The following is a 23,346-nucleotide window of genomic DNA, read 5'->3' on the forward strand; positions in this document are numbered from 1 at the left end:
GGGAAAGTTTGTGATTTTAATTAAATTCTAACAAAATTATTATTATTATTATTATTATTATTATTATTATTATTATTATTATTACAAAAGCTTTTTTTTTCAGCTAACCCTGTCCGATTAGGAATGTCTGTGATGATTCACCATCTTGGAATTGCAAGATTCTGTCTGCGTTCTGGGTGATTTTAAGGTATTGAGCAACAGCATTCAATGTAGTATACAAGATATGGTGATCCAACTCATTCTTAAAACACACACTTTCCTCTTGGAATTATTAAGTTTTAACTGCATTTATCTGCCAAGTTAACAAGTCAACAAGTCAAATGCAGACAGAAAAAACCTTTCCACACAGAATTATTAGCTACTGAAGCAATAATTTCCAAGAAACACAAATAGTTTACATGTCGGAATGAACCGCCAACTTATCCAGCATATGTTTTACACAGCAGATGCCCTTCCAGCTGCAACCCAGTACCAGGAAACATCCATACACACTCATTCACACACATACACTACGGCCAATTTAGTTTATTCAATTAACTTGTAATGGTTTCCGCTACATTCATTCTACCATGGTGGGGCGCCACACCAAAATTCATCCTGCCATGGCTACATTACAGCTTCTCATTCAAAACATTCATTTGTTGTTTTTTTTAAATAGCGTGTTATAAATCACACCAAAATGTATTAATAAGCTTATAACAGCGCAAACTTTTCTATAATCGTAGTACTGCTGTGGGTTATTTGTTTAACCCTTTAAGGTGACATGCTGACTGACTGACAGGTGTGTGATGCGTGAGGCCAGCAAACACGACGTAGCTTTAAGATGAAGACAATTTCCATAATTATACTTTATAGACCAGGGGTGGGCAAACTCGGTCCTGGAGGGCCGGTGTCCTGCACAGTTTAGCTCAAACTCTAATCAAACACACCTGCTTATAGATTTCCAGTGATCTTGCAGATACTGATTAGCTTGTTCAGGTGTGTTTGATTAGTGTTGGAGCTAAACTGTGCAGGACACCGGCCCTCCAGGACCGAGTTTGCCCACCCCTGTTATAGACAAAGGTCTATGGCTCTGCATACAATGACTTTGGCCCAATCCCAATTCTACCCCTTAGCCCTTCCCCTTACCCCTCATTTTGCGCGTTCCCGTGAAGGGCTAGGTGTGTCCCAATTCTCTTTAGCTTGAGGGCGTAGGGCTAAGGGGAAGGGGTAGATACCCCATTTGAATGAAGATTTTTCAGGACCACACTCGAAACCAAGGGGTAAGAAAATTTCCCCAGAGTACACTAGCCACATAGCTGAACCAGGAAGTAAGGAGATCCACAAATTAGTATTTTTTTGTGATTATTACAAATTTTTACAACAAACAAGCACATGTTTTAATATATTCATAATGGCATTCGTGTTTTACCGTCATGCTTTAAAAAAAAAAAAAAAAAACACTAAAATAAAAACCACTAAATTTCCCGATCTATAATCCATAATAATAACTCCTGTATAGTAGTCTTACAACATTCTGACACTCGATGACACTCGAATACCCTGTGTTGGAGTGTTTACATAGATGAATATGGCCAAGGTGGAAATGCGCAGCATAGTTACAATCTTATTGCCACATTATATCATTATGATAACATAATATATGCCTTCAGTGATTTCCTAAAATACCAAAAAATAGCACAACTGGAATATCTACAACAGTCGCGATCGTCTGATCTCATATGAAGCAAAAGATTGCGATGACATATAATGACGTGTGCAGGTACTGTAGTGCTTTTCCAATTCTTAGGGGTAGATTTTGAAGCCCTTCCCCTTCACACTCGGTTTTAAGGGCCAAGGGGAAGGGCAAGGGGTAGGGGTACAAAAATTAAATTGGGTTTGGGGCTTTGTCTTGCTGGAGTTTTTAACAGTTTCACTTTACCTCAGGACGCATTAATGCTGCTCTGTAGGTCTATTGGAGACATTCATAAATATTCCTAGAAAATTTAATAAATGTTGGAGACATACTCGTTACATAAACGCACTAAATCGTACTTCAGCAGTGTTAATTTGAGAGTGCGCAAGAAAATCTGCACTTGAGTAGCGTACATTTGAGGGCGTGCAAGAAGTTTTGTGCACAAAGGAAATCCGCACGCCAGCAAAGAGATTCACATGCTCGTATTACATGAATGCGATCTCGACCTGTAATACTGCGCTCCCGCCATTGAAATAATGCCATAGGTAGTTGGTAGATCTGTGTAAAAGGTCTGCCACCACAACTGAAAAAAATTCTTGAGGAAACACTGCTTATATCGCATGTCTTTGGATAGCACCCGGAGGAAACCCACGTGAACAAGGAGAACATGTAAACTTCACAGAGAAATGCCAACTGACCAAGCCAGGACTCAAACCAGCGACCATCTTGGTGTGAGGTGACAGTGCTAACCACTGAGCCACTGTGTTGCCTAGTTTACATGATTTAAATGAATTTAAACCATAAGATTACTATGGAGAGATTGTATTGTTTCATAAAGTATCTTCTATTTAATGCCATGTCAGCTTCATAGGGTATGTTCATGGCCAAAACAAATATAATAAATATAATAAAAACAATTAAACAGACAAGTTGAATTACATTAGAAATTTGACGTTAATATAGGATAAAACATAAAAGCATTAAAGCTGGACAGTCAAAGCAAATTATTTTTACTGTGGTGACAACATTAATGCTTTTTTAATTCATATTTAATGGCAAGTAAAAGATAAAAGTACTAAACATTTTGTCCAGTGCAGATGCATTTCACAAACCCTTATTTAAAGTTTTAGACAGAAAATAAGTTATAAAACCATTATTACTCTTTAACTTTCAACATACTTCGAATGGTTCTACATTTTTTGGTATGCAACACAGCTGGCAGTTTATTTTTCTAAAGCAACTTGAACCTAATAGCTGTTCTAATCTCTTGTATGAAAGTGCTTAGACTAACTAACTCTTCTAGACAACATTTTGCTAACCAGATTTGATCTTTACCCACCGTGTTAAGCTAACCCCACATCTTTAGGACAAACATTTACCAGGCACACTTCTCAGTCAAGCTCCAGATCTTGAATAAACACCACCTCCCTCTATCCCGCAAGCCCTGTCAAACCCCAAACGCACTCGAATCCCTCTGAGACACGCTGAATGTACTCAGTCTTTCAGGGTGACGTGAGTTTCCTGACCATTTCCTCCAAGGCCACACACAAAACGAAAGGTCTGTGGCACTAAAGAGAGAGCGAGTCGCCTTTTGCTACCCCCTCCAGCCTTAGAGCTGAAAACTCAATCAGCCTTTTCAAAAGTGCTGACCCTCTCTCGGAGAAAGCTCAGTCTGAAGGAAGCACGAGAAGCACCATGAAAACATACACAGTGGCGTAGGATCAACTGCGCCAGACATACTTTAGGGCCATTTACCTTTCCTCTAAATATACAAGCCATCTTGTTTAACAAAAACAAAAAAATCCTCTGCCAACTATATAAAAAAAACAACAACCTCAGACTGGATTTACAAAGATAGCAGTGGGATAAAACTGAAATGGGATTTAAAATGTTTTGTTGACATAAAACATACAAAGATTAACGTCAAGAGCAAAAACAATTACAGGACCTAGAATTATGAGGCACAGGTTAAAAAAAAAAATCTAACTCTTATATACATTTATTATATTATATATTCCCATATTCCGATCAGGATTTTTGCAGCTGATACAGAGTACTGATTCCTTGTCAAGGTGGTTGGCCAATAAAGATGCTTCAAGCTTTATAATGCATAATGCACATTCTTCCCCCCAAGTGTAATATTTAAGTGGAGATCTCTCCTTACCTAAGAGAACAAATTAAGGATGCTGCATTTAATCTCTTAAACATGTCTCTTATAACCATTTAGGTTTGAACATGTCATGGTCAGAAGCAGCTTTACAGAAAATAATAGATAGCACAGATAAAAAAATTAAAAAGTAATTAGAAAAATTCCTAACAATGCAATTTGGAAACTTTGCAAATGATGGAAAAATTCAACATTTTTTAATCAAGATAAAGTTGAGCGCGCATATTTCATGCATAAGAAGTTAAAAAAGCAAACCTATAAATCTAATACTTTACTAAAAGGAAACAGGTCTACAAACTACTGTTTATTGCAATTAAGTAAATTACAAAAAGTTATAGTATTAAATATTCATGTTAAAAATATTATTTCAAATGTATCTAATATTTTCAGTCAGATTTTGTTGAACTTGCAATATTGTCATAAAACAGAACATTCAGTTCTTATATGTAAAAGGGCCTAAATACATGCAAGGTCATTAAAATATTTAGCTCAACTCCAATTAACACAAACACTTGCGATCGGTTCATGAGATTCGCCAGATCAGCAAGAACTGATCGAGTAATTAAATGTGATTATCAGCTGATCTCCTGCCAATTGACTGAAGCATGTCTTTTTGACCTTGGTTTTGGGATCACTATATGTTCGCTATATGTTCGATACAACAGGAATAAGCAACAAATCTCCAGTACTTGCTATTTATGTTTTTGAACAGGCAGAAATGTTTTGCTAAAATCAGCTAGAGAACTGAAGAGCTTCTTGTGATGAAAAAGTACACAAACACAATAATGTCAAATAAAACTTTACAATTACTCCTGAGCGATGCATCTTGCATTTTCAGGCACCAAAAAGTTTTCTTTGTGAATGGCTCCTTAGCTGTTGTGAATTGCTCCTTCTTTGTCTAACAGTGACTGCACATCCAGACTGATTGTATCATCGTGGGAGTGCAAGAACTGAACCGTGAGCCTTGTATCATGACACTTCAGGACGAATACATGTACCGTTACACCACTATTTTATATTATAAAAAGTTCATATGAAGAGTTCAGATCCAAAATCCACTAAATGCAAGCTGAAATTTTTTCCTAAAATTTGTATTTTTCTCAGTCTCCTATGTTTATGTCGTTATTTCACTTTAATAGCAATGAAAATAACTTATTCGCCACTATAAAAGTAAAATTACTGAGCCAACACACAGGAGTCAGAAAAAAATGCTGATTTTAGATGAAAATTTCATACGGCATTTAAAAGTGTTTGAATCAAAACTCTTGATAACATCGTCCACCAAGTTTACATCCATCTATTTTGGTATTGCATGAAAACAGTCAACAACTGGGTATCCCTCATGTCTGGTTCACATAGTGTGCAGAATAGATACTTCTGAAATGGGGAAGATCTCATAGAAACAAAAAACTGTTGTGTATTAGCTTTCAAGCTAATCTATAGAACACTGATTTAACTGGATGTATGTAATTGAAGTATGTCAGGGAATAACAAACACAGGTCGTATATTAGGGTTGGGTGATGTCGACCAATTTTGCATCGTACAATGTCTAATGTGAAACATCGCAATGGACGAAGGCATCATCGTCATAGGAGGCCGTGAATTAATTATTTATGAATAATTAATTCATAACGAATTAACTATTTGTAGCCTACCGTTTCAACTACCTAACCCGCATAGTCTTAGTTTTACCCATAACCAAATCATAAATAAATAAAGATAAGTTACACAGAAATGAACACGTCAATCAGTTTTTCCGCGGGACTCTGGCATGAATTGGCAGAGTGATCGGTGTCGTCATAATGCCGTCGACAAACTTGGTTGGTTAAAAAAGGTGCACAACCAACAGGAACAAACCAACAGTATCTGAGGTTTTTGCTAAAATTATTAAGTACAAGCGTGAAAGTGAAAGATTGAAGCAGTGTAATGACGCTGTGACATTACCGGATAGATCCAAAAGACAGAAGAGTCGTTAGACAGAGACAAGATTAATTAAATCTCTGGAGCTCAGACGAGTGCATGACAGTGTGTGTGTGTGTGTGCATGTGTGGTCACGTGATGTGAATTTTCAGCTGACGGAGGGTTGTTCAGAAATGCTAGATGAAACGCCAGTGTGGATGTGGATCATTTTTGTTTTAAAATGCCATTTTAATACTAAGATGTATTAGTGTAAACAGAGCCTAAGTGTGTATTTTTCACGAGTAGGTTTGTGATGGGAGCGGAGGGGAGGATTGGCGATGCCGGCTCAGCATCGTGATGTCAATCGACCATTGCGATGGACGATGGCATCGTCTATCGACCCAACCTTATTGGATATAATCTCAAACAAAATTAGGCCAACAGCAAAGTTTGTTTGTTTGATTCTATTTTCTAAAGCTGTTTGCTTTTTAAATTTATCAGATAGATAATTGTGACTGGAGTGAGAATTGCAGAACTTGTGCAAAAGTATAACTTTTCTCACAGCTGTGTATATACACTTTCAGCAGATGCACAAAATAAAATGTACAGCTGGGAAACTAAAAACATGGATGACCCCATCCTGCACTCACTCATTTTGCCCAATCAAATGGTTTTTACGATGTGAAAGCCCTACCCTTAATACTTCTGACCAACAGCCAATTGCAACAATCATTCTCCAGAAGTCTAAATCTCATTCATTCCTTCCAAAGAGGAAACCATTTTAAAAATATCTTTCAGCCCTTCAAAGATAATTTATTGAATTGACATTATGGTATTGTTGAAACCCATTATTGTCAGACCCTATTATTTCAATTATTCTATAATTACATTTACCAGCAGATTTCCTGATGAAAAGCCATGTTGGCTGTGCTGCAAACAAATCTTCACTCCACAAAGAACAAGCAAATTGTGCCAAAAGAGCTCCACCAACTCCCATTACACAATGCAAATAACACAGAATCAGAGTCACTCTCTCAAACGACTTATATTTTTCTATTTGTATGCAATTTTTTTTGCAAGAGATCTAAAATACATTGCTTCTATTAACCTTATTCTTCAATGCGGAAGTGTGCTTGTTTTTGCAATTGTTTTAGAACTTCCGATTCAGTTTGCTATGCGAGAAATGACTAGGAATAATAAACGGTCAAACTACTTGCTCTACAAACTAGTTTGTTCATGACTATATATAAAAAATAGAATAATAAGAAAACATCAGTTTGCAACATCAAGCAGCATAACAACGTTTTTAACGTCTAAATCTGAACTGAAGTAAATGGGACCAGAAGTCTTGAGCCAAAAAGATTCTAATGGCTGTGCCCAATCGTACATCAAGAATAAGGTTAATACACCTTACCAATTATTTTCAGAAAAGAATATACTCATTAATTCATTCATTCATACATTAATTCGTTTATTTTCTTTCGGTTTAGTGCCTTATTTATCAGGGGTTGCCAAAGTGGAATGAATTGCCAAATATTCTGGCATATGTTTTATGCAGCGAATGCCCTTCCAGCCATAACCCAGTTCTGGGAAACACCCATTCACAGACGCACTCAATTACTTATAGTGCATGTCTTTGGACTCTGGGGAAAACTGGAGAACCCAAAGGAAACCCACGCATCAACACACAAAAACGAAAACTGGCCCAGTTGGAGACAGTGCTAACCACTGAGCCACCGTGCCACCCCAAGCATATATTCATCCATCATTTTTTTAACCTCTACAATGCTTAATAGGATATTAATTCTTCCTAGACCCAAACTAAGGGCGCACTCACACTATGCTATCCGAACCGTGACCAGGGCCATTTCCCGGATCGTTTGAGAAGTGCAAGAGCTCTGAATCGGGCTCAGGCACGGTTCACTTGTTCGGCCCTGGCTCGGTTGGAAGAGGTGTGCCAGAGTGCAGTTCACTTGGGCTTTGGCGCGGTACACTTGTAGTGTGAGTGCAAAGCACGCCTGAGCCCGAAACTTAAGACGAGACGTGACTTTTACGGGATTGGTTCATATGGATTTATTAATAATTCTTACTGTTCAATGAACGCAAACTGTTGTAGATTATTAAGACGCAAACCCCTCACTGCACCACAGCTGCACCTTTAGCAAACCTCAATTCCTGCAGCACGAGGACTTTATGATTTTTTTATGAGCGTCAAAAGTGGCTGATCTGTTCGGCGAAATATTTGATTGCGTTTCACGGCATCGCAAATGACTATAACTAAACTAAAGAAATATAACTAAAGAAATCTCCACTGTGCTGAGCGAGAGCGCTTCTTAAACTGAACAGCATATCATCGATGACGCAGTGGCGCAGTAGGTAGCGCTGTCGCCTCACAGCAAGAAGGTCGCTGGTTCGAGCCTTGACTGAGTCAGGCGTTTCTGTGTGGAGTTTGCATGTTCTCCCTGTGTTCGCGTCGGTTTCATCCGGGTGCTCTGGTTTCCCCCACAGTCCAAAGACATGCGGTACAGGTGAATTGGGTAGGCTAAATTGTCCGTAGTGTATGAGAGTGAATAAGTGTGTGTGGATGTTTCCCAGAGATGGGTTGCGGCTGGAAAGGCATCCACTGTATAAAAATGTGCTGGATAAGTTGGCGGTTCATTCCACTGTGACGACCTCGGATTAATAAAGGGACTAAGCCGAAAAAAATGAATGAATGAATGAATGACATGAGGCCATATCAGAAAACTCCATGGAAAAATAAACATTAACGCCATTAGTGGAAGAAATTGAAAAGAAATCGTTGAAAAGAAAAGCCGACTTTGGCGCAAGTGTCACTTTAAATTGCGGTTTTCAGCCAAACTCCTACCTTTCTCCTCTCTCCTATTTGACCCAGCGTTGTAGGCTGTGTAAATTGCCTCCTCGTTTTCTGCTTCAGGGCATTTTAACACTTTTGGGCCAGCATGTGGTGGGGACACAGGAGAGAAGGGAGGGACTTGTGTTAATCTATTGGACAATAGTGGAGACCCCCTTCACAAAGAGATAATGGTCCAGCGAACCAGGAGGGGGGCTCCATCTGAGTGGTCTTCGTATAATAGAGAGGCTCTGGAGTGGGATGGAGGGGGGTGGTAGGTGCACCACACCGAGAAACACGTGTCGTAGACAAAGCCTTGGAATTATCCAAGCACCAGTGCTGGAGGACGGAGAGTTGAGGGGAGTTAAAAGGATGCTCATCTGGCAGTTACCAAACTACCCTCAGCTCGGACAGATGGCAAACACGCATGCAAAGTGAAACGGGAGACCGAGAAGGAAAGAAAGAGTGTGGGTCGTGTGGTGACAGATATGATGACACATATTAATAAGGCGGACGTTAACAAGTGAACAAGCTTCAAATTACAATTACAGATCGCACGTACAGCGTACACAGATGGACGAATCCAGGAGGAAGCAACTGTATCGCTCTTTTCTTTGTGTGTGACACAATAGCTGCTTACATCAGTGCATGTGTTGCGGCACAAGGAAAACTCTGCAACCCCCCCTTTATTCGGGCACTCTGTGCAAACAGACCAGCTGGATCCACACTGATATCATTCAACACACAGCAAATCATCTGTGCAGAGAGAATTTGCTCAGCATACACACGTTTTTTTTTTGCTGTCAACATACACACACACACACACACACAAATACAAATACCTTGTTTTCCTTACAGTGTATAGCAATACCAGTAAATGTTGACCTTGTGTAGGCATTGTATGGTCCCCGTGAGGAAAATGGATAAATCACACAGGATGAAATTTGTTCCGGACCTCTAAATATTGTGACCAAGACATCAAAAATAAATTTAGTTCAGTCGAAAAATCGTCGCTATAGTTATGAAGTGACGTGCGTCTGTTCAATACAGCACGAGCTGCAGTTGGAGGTTGCGCAGAGAGCGAGTCAAGTGACATTAAGCGAGTGGTGCGGGCAGCAGAAAACGTTTGGATATGTTTGTAGAAAAGGCCTTTTGTACAATGCACTGATATCGTTAATAGGGATGCAATGATTAGCTGATTTCAATATTAACCGTGCTTAAATGCATTACGGTTAATCGTAAAGGCTTCTCAACGCTGCATTTCTGTTGCACGGAACAAAACTGCTGCAACTAAACAAAGTTATGCCAACTGCGTGGAAAAGTGCGATATTTAGTTTTTCTGCAATATATATTGCTATATAAAATATAATTTCACCAGATGATTTGAATGGGTCAATTTGGGAAGATTTACTAATTTAGATCAACTGGAGAGATTGTCTTTTTCTATGAAGTACTGTACTATATCTGCATAAAATATAATAAATTACAAGCATATAAAAACACAACAGTGCAAAGATAAAAGTTAAATAAACAGCTTTTTGCAGTTTCAGAAAGTCAAAAATTGAACAATCAAACGTAAAACAGTCATTGCTGTATAAATAATAATAAAAAAAAATTGAATTAAAGTGTGGTGACCGTGCTAACCACTGAGCCACTGTGCCGCCCACTAACAAACCACGATTGCACTGTAAAAAGTTTCATTTATCCAATTAAAAAAAATGGGTAATAGTTCACATCTAAAATTTATCAATTGACCCAATGAAAAATAAATAATTTGCCTTAAACAATATTTTCTATCTCCATGGGAACAATGGTACAAAGCATATTTGTCTTGTTGAAGTCAATTAAATTCTCTTTATGTTCTAAACCAGTTGATATAGCTTTAATCTAAACTAAAATGTTCATTCATCCAATTAAAACAATTTTTGGTAATTGTTTCACTTCTAAATTTGAGCACTTGAACACATGAAAAATGAATATAATATTTTAGGTCTATGAAAGTATATATTGAGCTTCTGTTTAATATGCATGCACTCAGTGCTGGCCCATCTCACATGCTATACTATATACAGGCTATATAGACTGCATTTCGTTGCCTTGTACTTGTACATTTGTAATGACAATAAAGTTGAATCTAATCTAATACAGGCAGCAACCTAAGGTCCTACAAATGCTGCTCATGTATACTTCCTGTGAACATAAACAATGCACAAACCCTATTAAACATGATCCAATTCACAATGATGGTGAGAAAAAAAATAACCTCCCCATTTCATTAAAAGAATAGCTCTGTATAATTCAAAGATGAGAAATAGCAGAAAATGATAATAAATACACAACAACAGTATGAATAAAAGCAGAAAATACAAGAAACATACCCAGCAGCACAACACTCTTGCATAACACTGCCCGGCTATTGGGTGAACTAGAATGACGTAACGTATTCCTACAGATTCCCTATATCTCTCCAAATTGCTCACGTTTGATATAAACCCAGAAAAGTGTCTTAAAGTCCTAAGTAATTTAACGTCACAAGTGTCATTGCTATTTTTAATCAATCTTAATCCAATTTTTATGTGAAATTAAATGGCATCCAAACTGCATCTTTCCGGAGCCGCAAAAGAAAGAAAAGAAAAGCAGAGGAAGAAAAGCAAGCTAAAAGTAAAGGTATGTTCTGCTACGCATTGTACATTATTTAGTAGAGTGGTATTAGGACTTGTTTTAATAAATGCACAGATCAGGGTTTCTATGGGTTTCATCAAATCAAACGTAAGACTTTTTAAGACCCAAGTTCATTTTAAAACCATAATGAATGACATTTAAGACTTACACAAGGCTGAACGCTAAAGTTTTTTTAATGGCCTAAAAACCTTAAAAAAAAACATTAAAAACAAACGTTATTGTAAAGAAGATAATTAAACCACATTAATAAGTAAATAGAGTTGATAAATAAACATTTCTTAAACTGTTATTGAAATCTATTGTTAGTGATTGGATAGGTGTTGGCTCGATTGAGTATAGCTTTACTTGAACATGATTTAAGACCTACAACAGAATATATCAGTAGATTTAAGATTCAGTAGATTTACTTTTTAAGGCCTGTAAGGTTTTTTGAAAATTAAGACATTTTAAGACCTTGCAGATATCCTGTAAGATGTACATGATCACAGAAATACTTGTGGGATATGTGAGAAAAAAATAGGCCACATTCAGTGTGCTTCATTAAATAATCAATTACTTATCTATCCCACTTCACACTGCTGAAAACAGGTTTCCCCCTCATTTTGGCAAAATCGAATTGTACCCACTGTCCAACATCTAATGTTTATTTTGTTTGTTTTCTGGCTTTATCCGAGTAAATCTGAGAAAATGTTTTTACATATGTAGACTTAAATATTAAAATTTTTGTTCTTACTTTTTTTTTTACACCAGTGAGCCCAATATTTTATATCTCACCTAGGGCCAGCACTGCATGCACCTATGTTAACAACCTTAAAACTTTACATTGGTCAAAACAAAAATAAAGACAACTGAATCCAATTCATAAAAAATGTCCTAATGGTAAAGTCCACGATTGCAAGTTTTACTGTAACATCCAAGTCTCATCCTGAGTGTCTGTGTGAAGGTTGTACTTCTCAATTTTCCAGAAATCCCACAGACACAAACATAAAGATTTGCACAGCCGTCCACCAAAAAGGAGTGTGTTGAAGCAAAACGAGCAAAGGAAAAAATCTGACAGGATAAACACACACACACACGCACACGCACACGCACACACACACACAGGCAGCCAACAAGACAAACCACTAAACAAAACACGTACCTAAAAACAGACTTCAAAACACACCCCCTCCAGACAACAAACACAGGACATTCCAAATAAAACCTTCCAGCACACAATCACAGAAACCAATACGACAGACACACTCAAACCACAGACACCGCTCAAACAAATGACATCACCTTCCAGTAAACTGAAAGAAGCAAACTTAAACATTGCCTGCACGGATGCGGCTCTACAAGATCTGGCAACAAGCGTCAAAGTTCCATTTGATGTCTCTCTTAGCTTCGATCTGAGCGAGATGATTCGGCAGCTTCACATCAATATGATGTCTGAATGTGCAAAAGTACAGCATCAGGCTATAATTTTGGGGAAGGGCACAGAATCAATGCCCTAAGTGCTGGAGAAGTGGCACGGAGCTTGGATGGATGGATGGGGGATAAAATAAATGATGCTTTTGGCACGACAGCCTTCCTCCCTACCTTATATTTCAGCAGCACTTTAATCTTCCACTTCAGGTAAAGCGCCCTTCCTTCCTATACGAGGGTGTTCGATTTCAGCCTCACATCATACAGGCTTCAAATGATGTCACTATTGATCATATTTATGGGACTTTGCTATTGATAATGCTAAATTTGGTTCAAAGATGAGGGGGGGGGATAAATGTATAAAGCTAATGTTCTCTTAGCAGTCTTGATTTTAACAGCACAGTGTTAAAGAGATAGTTCACCAAACATTTTAGAAATGTCGTCTTTCCTATGTTGAACAGAAAACAAGATATTCTGAAGAATGTTGTCTTAAAAGCAGCCACAGCTATAATAGGAACAATTCAAATATGAAAGTCAATGACTCCAGATTGCTTCCTTTGTGTTAAATTAAAACAAGAAACTCAGACTTTGAACAAGTGGAGGGTTAGTTAGTGACTATACGTTTACATGGACATCAGTAATCGAAATATTTGCCTTAATCTGAATAAGACAATAATGTGATTAAAGTGTTTACATGAGTTGCTTTTTGAATATTCCTTTCATGATCGCGTTTTACATGTAATAGCACATAATTCGATTAACGTCATTGCGTCACTGCGCTATCCACATTTCCTCTGTCGTTTCATTTTATTTCAGGTGTTTCATTTTTATTTTGTCAACTTTAACTGCTGTTTGGCACTTTCACTTTCATTCAGGAACATTTCATGCATGCCCCCTGTGAAAAACGAGATATTGGATGCAAGTATGAACTGCTGGTTGTTTAATATAATTTGATACCTCACGCCGTAAAAAAAAACTCTGTATTTTGCGATGCAGTTGTCTGTGGTTCTTCACTAACTCAGTAGGTGCAGAGAATAGTGTCAAACAGCCGTGCATAAATAGACTATCCTGTCACAAAATCCTAAACGACAGTGATAGGTTGATTACGGCGTTAACATGTCTGTACAGAACTTCAATAATACGACTAAAATATACTCCACATGGCATACTCCGCATGTCATAATCTGATTTCTGGTTAGTTCGATTGTGACCTTAATCGGATTAAATTAATTAAAAAATGCTGTTTACATGGTAAACTCTTAATCAGAGTATTATCTTAATCATATTAAAATCGGATTATTGGTATCCATGTAAATGTACTCGATGGCAATTGTTTTATTTATACGTTAACTATTCCTTTCAGCTAGCTTGCAGCTATTGGAGAAGAATAAATCTGTTTTGTTTCAGTACTATAATTTCATGTTCCCTCCAAAATTAATGTAATGGCTTTATAAAAAAAAAAAAAAAAAAGAATATTAGTTGAGTAATAGGAAAAAAAGCTAAATAAAAATGTTCAATACATTTTGTCTTTTGTCTTACAGCTTTTAATCTTTAATGTTAAAGATTAGCTTTCATGCAATGCTATGAAGTGATGAATTCCTGTTGAAAAAACAGGTTTGTGAATGTTCTATTTAATGTATAACACTTAAATTAAATTAAATGACATTAAATTGAATAAAATTGAATACAATTAAATATAATTAAATAAATAGAATAAAATTTGATTAAATTGAATAAAATAAAATAATTTAATTAAATTGAATAAAATTAAATTAAATTGCATAAAATGTAATACAAATAAATTAAAAATGTAATTAAATTAAATATAAAAAAATATATTAAATTAAATTGAATAAAATTACATTGAATAAATAAATAGATTAAATGAAATATTAAAAACAAAATTAAATAAAATTGAATAAAATTAAATAAAATTAAATAAAATTAAATAAAAAAAATTTGTTAGCAATGTACTGGAACACCGTTTCAGTCAGTGAATCAAGTGTCACATGATGAAAATGCCTGACAAATTATATGTATTCGCATGTTTAAAACTGTATAAATCTGTACTAGACAATAAAAAGAAATAAAATCGTTTAGCAAAAATGAGCACGTCAAATATTTTTCTATTTGAAGATTTATACAGTGTATATTGTGTTACAGCTAATTGTGAAAAAGAAAAGTCTATACGACCACCATCGAAACTCCCTCATCAGAAAAGTGGTTGGAAATCAATGAAATTGATTGATTTAAAAGCCAGGTGTGAACAGGAATGCGTCTCCTTCATCTACTTGTGATCTAATTGACCAAAATGCATTTTAATGCCAAATGTAAACAGAGCCTAAGAGGCATTGATCAAGTTTGTAATCACTCTAAATAACCATGACATCTCATTTGTGAACAAACTCAATGAATCAATCATGAACAAAGACTAAATGATGCACTGAATGAGGGGGGGGGTGTGTGTTGTTCGTTCAGTTCGCTGTGTGAGTCAATCTTGTTCACAACAAGAAGATAAAAAGGAGGCAAGAATTATGAATATGCAAAAATGACTAATGGCATACATAATTAAAACCACACAACTGAAACAGCTAATATTTGAGCTGATACTGTTGTCTTTTTTATTTAGCTTGATGAATGTCATGCCCAGCAGGCGATGGAGGGAGGAGAATAGAGATCTGCTATGTTGTGATATTGCTAATGAGACTTTAGGAAGTCTAGTAGCAGACTTAAAAACACATTTTAACAAAGAAGTCTCAGACATATGTGTATGAATTAGCTGTGCAAAAAAGAGTCACTAAAAGATATAGTTGAAGTCAGAATTATTAAACCCCCTTGGAATTTTTTCTTTTTAAATATTTCCCAAATGATGTTTAACAGAGCAAGGAAATTTTCACAGTATGTCTGATAATATTTTTTCTTCTGGAGAAAGTCTTATTTGTTTTATTTCGGCTAGGAAAAAAAAAGCGAGAAACGAGAGGCATGTACAGTACTATATGCTGAGAAACACAGAGACAAGTCATAGATTTACACCCTACATAGCAAACGCATAAATATAGTATATAAAATATATCTTAAAGTTTATCTATCTTAAATATAAAATAAATACATGATCAAATTAGTAGTTTAAGTGTAAACCTGCATATTTTAAAACAAGGTTTTAGCAACAGAATAATTTTGGAAAAGGTTTGGAGCAACAGAATAATTACATAACTTTGACAGAATCTGTACAGTGGAGTTTGTTGTCATTTATAATTTACAATTTTGAAAACCAATTATTCCCAGTGATGGGTTGCAGCTGGAAAGGCATCGGCTGCATAAAACATGCTGGATAAGTTGGTGGTTCATTCAGCTGTGGCGACCCCTGATGAATAAAGGGACTAAGCTGAAAAGAAAATGAATGAATGAATGAATACCAAATAATAAAAACAAGTGGCACTCTTCCGCCTATACCTATAAAGAATCTAGTAGCCAGGCAAGAGAGTGGGCAATGTCATGCACACATGCGCTCTACTGGTCCGGTACCTTTAAGGGCCAGTACACATCAAGCTGTTGCCAAACAACTTGCACTGACGAAACACAATTATGTTGTCGCCTCCTGTTGGTTAGTGTCAGGTCCTGTCTTGACCAAGCTGTGCGTGAACACACCAAACAGATAATGGCAGACTCATTCAAGACACATGAACAAATTGTTGAATGAGTCTGCCGTTGGCCGTTCGGTGTGTTCACGCACGTTACGTCACTCACGTTACGTCACTCACGTCTGTTTCATTCTCCAATCAAATGAAAGTAGAGGCGGGGTTTCCGTGGAGGTGCCTGCAGTGTTTGTGTTGTCAAGACAACAACGGAGACTTTAAGATGGAGGAGAGACTTGTGGTTGCTGTTTTGAGTTTTCCGGAGCTGTATGACTTCACAAATCTTGAATATCACAATATTATTAAAGATTAAAATTAATGTCAACAGCAACACTCTCGCATAATACCCAGCTGATTTAGTCGTTGCCAAGCGACATAAAAAGCACACCGTTTTTTTTTCTTGTCAACAAAAAAGGCATTGAGATTCGCCTCACGTTTTTGGAACGTAAAGGTGCCTTCAGTGTGATCGGCCCCTTAGTCTGCAGTTATTACTGAATTGTGTATATTCTATACAAAAAGTGTGAAGCAGATTGGTTAGCTCTACTTGCATGAATCACGGTGCGCTCGCGACATTCTGAAAAACTGAGATGTTTTCAACTAGGTGTGGCTGGAAATTGCGTGCGTGACACGTGTGCGCTGCTTGCACAACATATGCGCGTCGATCCCATACATGCGTTGTGCACGTTGCATGCCTCCATTGAAAATGACAACTTACAACCTAAGCCTATTGGCACTGCTTCCAAGGCGTGCGCTCAGCAGCCACATTTCAATAAAACTATAGTGCTTCATACTGAAACTTTGAAACTTCTATTGAAATAGATACCGATTTTATCGCCCAGCCCTATTTTGGATGCATCGAAGTGTGGTCAAATGCAAATATGGTCAAGTGTATATATTAATCAATGCTTTTCCTAATGTCCTAATACTATTGTTACAAGACATTTTGAGAGAAGTGCTGCATTCAAGGTACATTACAACACAAATTACATCTAAAATTGTTGTTGCCATCCGTATCCTTCGCGGTTGCTTGTTTCTTTTGCTACATAATTTAAGTTAGTTCAATCTAAAACAGTTTTGCGTTTCACTGAGCTTAACAAAATACAAATACAAAAGTGGACTGAATAAAAGTATGGACACATTTTCTGACCTCTGCTGATTGAATAACTGAAGATCCAAGTTAATAACAGGTAGAAACAGTGTTTAAAATAAATCATGTGACATATATGACAAAAAAAAAAGACATGATTTCCAAACAACTTTTCAGGATAACCTGAAGCCAGCATTAGCCTTGTAATGCACACTACCTTTAACCTTCTATTTCACGGTGTATTTCTACACACACTCATAAAATTGACAAATTTACAGCATTTCCTCAATGTCCCTTTTATTCAAGGGGTCATGTCCTGTCTAATCTAAGTGCCTTTGCCAATGTCCTCATTCTCTTATTGAGGTCCAGGCTTTTAGCACAACAGTGACAGCCGACAGAAGCAGTGGGGTCTCTGTCTCTGTGACTGTTTTTGAGGTCAGAGGAGGGTAAGGGGTCAGGGTTTAATCAGCTTAATGGCCCCTCGTTCATCTTTTTTTCCACCGATGACCTCAAATGCTGACCACCGTGACCCCAATGGCAGCTGCTGATCTGTGTGTGACCCTAAAACCACCCACAAAAGATGACCCACCTCATCCTACACTGGCCCTAATACCTCAATGAACACACATTTATGGCATTTATAAGGACAAAGCTGATGGAATTGGTGTGCTGTTACAGCAACTATGTTTTTTTCATCTAAGCTGTTAATGTAATTTATGTAAATAAATTGAATATCACAAAGATAATTAGCAAACAAAGTAGCCATTTCATGTCTTCAAAATGCTAACGACAATGACAAATAGCACAATATAAAAAATGGTAGTAAAAAAAAAAGTAGTAGCCATCAGGGAAGAAGCTGCAGATTGTTGTATTGATTAATTTAATGAATTACTTTTAAAACTTTAGAACATGCAGAAACTAAGTTTTGGCAAACATTTGAGCTAATATTCAGTGGCAGATCGCTTTTGTCTGGAATGATAGTCAGATTTGGGAGGTGATAGTGGCCAAACTTTCTGTTTAATTACAGAAGTCAATCTAGACAAGAACAAGTATTTTTCTTCTCTAAACAAATTCATTAAGACATAATAAATCGACATAAAATCATCATTAAAAAATTAGACATTGCAATATTTTGTTTTTCTGCACTATGTTTTGAATGCAATTTCACCAGATGGTTTAATAGCACTATTTTGGAAAGAAATCTTGAATTTAGACTGAATGTGGTGATTTTGTTGGAAAATTAATCATAGATAAAAAAATAATAAACTAATTTCAAGCAAAAATTAATACAATAGAGCAAAGAAGGCAAAACAAACAGCAATATGGTTTTTTGGAGTGTCAAACAGTATTCAGCTACAGAAATGGATTAATCAAATGAAATCGATCAATCAAATAAATTGTATTAATAATGGACAAAAATGGTCATTTGGAGTCTCCAAGTGGCCTTTTTTGGGCAGCACCTAGACATTCACTTGGATAAACATATATAAAATCCTAATTTTCTTAGGTACTGTTACCAAAATAGATACAGTTGGCTTGGTAAGTCTTCAAGCTTTGATCCAATTGTCTTTTCAAACTAATATCTCTTAATTATAGTCTTCTGCAGGCATTAGCTAAGATAAAACCGTAGACAAACTTTAGGATGGCTTGAGAAAGTCTAGTCTGAAAGTTTCTAGTGTTAAAGTAAAAATAATTGAAGTAGTTTTTAAGTGGTCGCTAGGCGGTAGCTAAAGTGTTGCTAGGGTGTTTTGACTGGTTGCTAAGGTGTTTCTAGGTGGTTGCTAAGGTGTTCTGAGTGGTCGCTAGGTGGTTGCTAAGACATTGTTAGGTGATTGCAAGGGTGTTCCATGTAGTTGTTAAGGTGTTGCTGGGGTGTTCTAGGTGGTTACTAAGGCGTTGCTAGGGTTTATTAGGTGGCTAAGGTGCTGCTAGGTGGTTGCTAAGGTGTTCTGAGTAGTTGCTAAGCTGTTGCTAGGCGGTTGCTAAGGTGTTCTAAGTCATTGCTAAGGTGTTGCTAGGGTGTTCTGAGTGGTTGCTAGGTGGTTGCTAAGGCATTTCTAGGCAGATGCTAGGTTGTTCTGAGTAGTTGTTAAGGTGTTGCTAAGTGGTTGCTACAGTGTTGCCAGGTGGTTGCTAGGTTGTTCTGAGGGGTTGCTAAGGCATTGCTAGGGTGTTGCTAAGGCATTGTTAGCCGGTTGCTAGGGTGTTCTGAGTGGTTGCTAAGGCATTGTTAGGGTGTTCTAGGTGCTTGCTGGGATGTTCTGAGTGGTTACTAAGGTGTTGCTAGGCTGTTGCTAGGATGTTCTAGGTGGTTGCTAAGGTGTTGCTAGGTGTTTGCTAGGGTGTTCTGAGTGGTTGCTTAGGTGTTGCTAGATGGTTGCTAAGGCATTGCTAGAGTGTTCTGAGTGGTTACTAAGGTACTAAGGTTTCTGAGTGGTTCTGCATGGTTGTTGGGGTATTCTAGGAGGTTGCTAAGACGTTGCTAGGCAGTTGCTCAGGTGTTCTAGGTGGTTACTAAGGTGTTGCTAGGCAGTTGCTAAGGTGTTCTGAGACAGTTGCTAACATAAACTAGCATGGTTCTAGTATGAATTAGCATTATACTAGCATGTTTCTAGCATAAATTTGAATGATGTTAGCATGATTCTAGCATGAATTTGTATGTTTCTAACAGGGTTCTTGTATAAACTAGCATGTTAGCATGAATTTAATATGAATTAGCATGTTGCTAGCATGTTTACAGTATGAATTAACATGTTGCTAGTATGTTTATAGTATGAATTAGCATGTTGCTAGTATGATTTTTATGTTTGTTAGGATATTTGTAGTATGGATTGGTATGTTAGTATGTCCAATGTAAAGCCAATGGCAGTTTTTTTTACAATGGAAGTTTATGGGAAAATTGCTAAGGTGCTGTAAATAGTTGCAAGGGTGTGTCTAGTAAGTTGAAAGGTCATCAAATGAACCCAATCTTAAGTCTGTATGACAGTCTGGCACAAAGTTTGGTCCAATGTTAAGTCAATGGGACTTTTCTGAATTTTGCGGGTTAGTTTTCAGAAAACCGTAAGTCGGATCAGTTGGAAAGATATAGCAACCCGAGTCAGACCAGTTTGGAGGTTTGATGTTAGTTTGATGGTTGTAGTATGAAAGGTCTAGGAGGAGATGCATATGAAAATTAGTCTCAGAAGAAGAAGAATATTAAGTTTATGCAGTATAACAGTATGTTGGCTTTCTCAAGCCCCCATAATTACTCAATACCAATAACATTTACAGTAATTTTGACTATTAAAGGACTAAACCTAAGTGTGTCACCTTTCAAAAGAGACCAAAACTATGCATATAGTAAAAATGGTGCAAAAATAGCAAGCAATAAACTTTGGGTATGCATTTTTTAGGCATTTAAGCACATTTTACAGGAATGTTAAGGGGTTAAGCCCTTATCAGACCACTGACCAGAACCTGGCTAATAAGCTGAAAGAGTGTGTTTGCGTTATTCCACTCTCCTTTCTTTCAGTGTTATCGCCATAAAGGCTCTGTTCGGTTTAAGCCCGAATAGCCGCCTTGTGTTGTTAGTGCCGGCCCTTTGTAATTCGACCCCGGGCCCTGACATGCAGAGAGCAGCGGATTGGATGGCTGATTTGCTAATTCCATCTGCTGCTACTTCTCCATCGCTCGCTTTCTCTGAAATATTCAGAGACACACAGGCTCCTGTTACCTGCCTGGCCGGCAGACGAGGGCCCGTGGATCCACTTTCCGACCACAGCATCACCAAGGGCAACAAGAACAGAGTCCGCGTGTAAGAGAGAGCTCGCATTTGATTGCAATGTATGAGTACATGCAGAATGTGCAGCTTCTGTGTGTGTTTGTTTGTGTGCGTGTGTGTGTGTGAGTGTTTGGTCACTGTTGGACATTCTGAAAGCTCTCTGCATTATTTATTGAGCTGCTCCAGGTCTGTATAATCAGCCTGATCTCATGAGGAAATGTAACTATTTTACAATGTATCAGTTTAGTGGTTACATCGGTACAAACTCATATGAGTTCAGTCGTATGCAAATATGATTCATGAAAAGTTGTATGATTTTTAAAAGGAGGTGTGGCACAAAACGCCACCTCTCAACCCAACCGTCATTGTGGGATGAGCAAATCGTACTAAATTGTACAAATGAGATTGTACAAATTCATATAAATTAGCCACTAAATCATAAAGGTTACGAATTGCTGTGAGATATTGGTGGTGTAATGAAGGCCAATATAAGAGGCCAATATACACTCACCGGCCGCTTTATTAGGTACACCTGTCCAACTGCTTGTCAACACAAATTTCAAATCAGCCAATCACATGGCAGCAACTCAGTGCATTTAGGCATGTAGACATGGTCAAGATGATCTGCTGCAGTTCAAACTGAGCATCAGAATGTGGAAGAAAGGTGATTTAAGTGACTTTGAACACGGCAGGGTTGTTGGTGCCAGACGGGCTGGTCTGATCATTTCAGAAACTGCTGATCTACTGGGATTTTCATGCACAACCATCTCTAGGGTGTACAGAGAATGGTCTGAAAAAGAGAAAATATCCAGTGAGCAGCAGTTATGTAGGCGCTAATGCCTTGTTGATGCCAGAGGTCAGAGGAGAATGGCCAGACTGGTTCCAGCTGATAGAAAGGCAACAATAACTCAAATAATCACTCGTTACAACCGAGGTATGCAGAAAAGTATCTCTAAATGCATCAAACCTTGAGGCGGATTGGCTACAGCAGCAGAAGACCACACCAAGTGCCACTCCTGTCAGCTAAGAACAGGAAACTGTGGCTACAATTGGCACAGGCTCACCAAAATTGGACAATAGAAGATTGGAAAAACGTTGCTCGATTACTGCTGCGACATTCTGATGGTAGGGTCAAAATTTAGCGTCAACAACATGAAAGCATGGATTCATCCTGCCTTGTATGAACAGTTCAGGCGTAACAGTGTGGCCTCCACACTCACCAGACTCAATCCAATAGAGCACTTTTGGGATGTGGTGGAAGGGGAGACTTGCATCATGGATGTGCAGCCGACAAATCTGCAGCAACAGTGTGATTCTATCATGTCAATATGGACCAAAATCTCGGAGGAATTTTTCCAGTACCTAGTTGACTCTATAACACGAAGGATTAAGGCAGTTCTGAAGGCAAAGGGGTGTCCGACCCGTTACTAGTAAGGTGTGCCTAATAAAGTGGCCGGTGAGTGCAAGTGGCCATTTTGAAAGTCACATGGTGTCATAAAGGGCAATATGTCTTGTTTCTACTCCAAATATCTTAACATTTCTGAATCAAGAAGCATTTTCTTTTTCTATATAGTCTTGTTTTCAGAAATAATGTCAAAATTTGTCATAGTTTTTACTTAAAACAAGCAAAATAATCTGCCAACGGGGTAAGCAAAATAATCTCATGTCAAATCAAAAACAAGATTATTTTACTTACACTGTTGGCAGAATATATTTTAGAGTTTTTAGATATTTGGACTAGAAACAAGACAAAAACTTTAAAAAAAGAGCATTTTTGCAGTGCATTGTGGGTTTTCTTTCTTCAATGGAGGGGTACCAATAATTTGCTCCACGTTTGTATGCATATTGGCCACATGGAAAGACATAATATAATTTTCTCATTTTATTAAGAACTTAAAAATATTTAAATAAATATTAATAAGATATAAAAAAAAACATTGAAAAGCTAAACATTTACAAGTGTGTAAACTTCTCAACATGCTCTTATTCACATTTCTGCCTTTATTTCTCTCATGCAAATGATAAAAATAGTATTACCGTCAACTGTCAACTGTGTATTATAAATCCACAAAATTAGCAATAGAGCATAATAAATGACTTTTTTCATCCATGCAAAATCATTGTGTTGCACAAGTTTATAAAGCAACACTCATCAGTAAGGACAAAGGGATATACTTTAAGA

The sequence above is a fragment of the Danio aesculapii genome, chromosome 2 (assembly GCF_903798145.1).
Source record: "Danio aesculapii chromosome 2, fDanAes4.1, whole genome shotgun sequence".
Taxonomy (NCBI): Eukaryota; Metazoa; Chordata; class Actinopteri; order Cypriniformes; family Danionidae; genus Danio; species Danio aesculapii.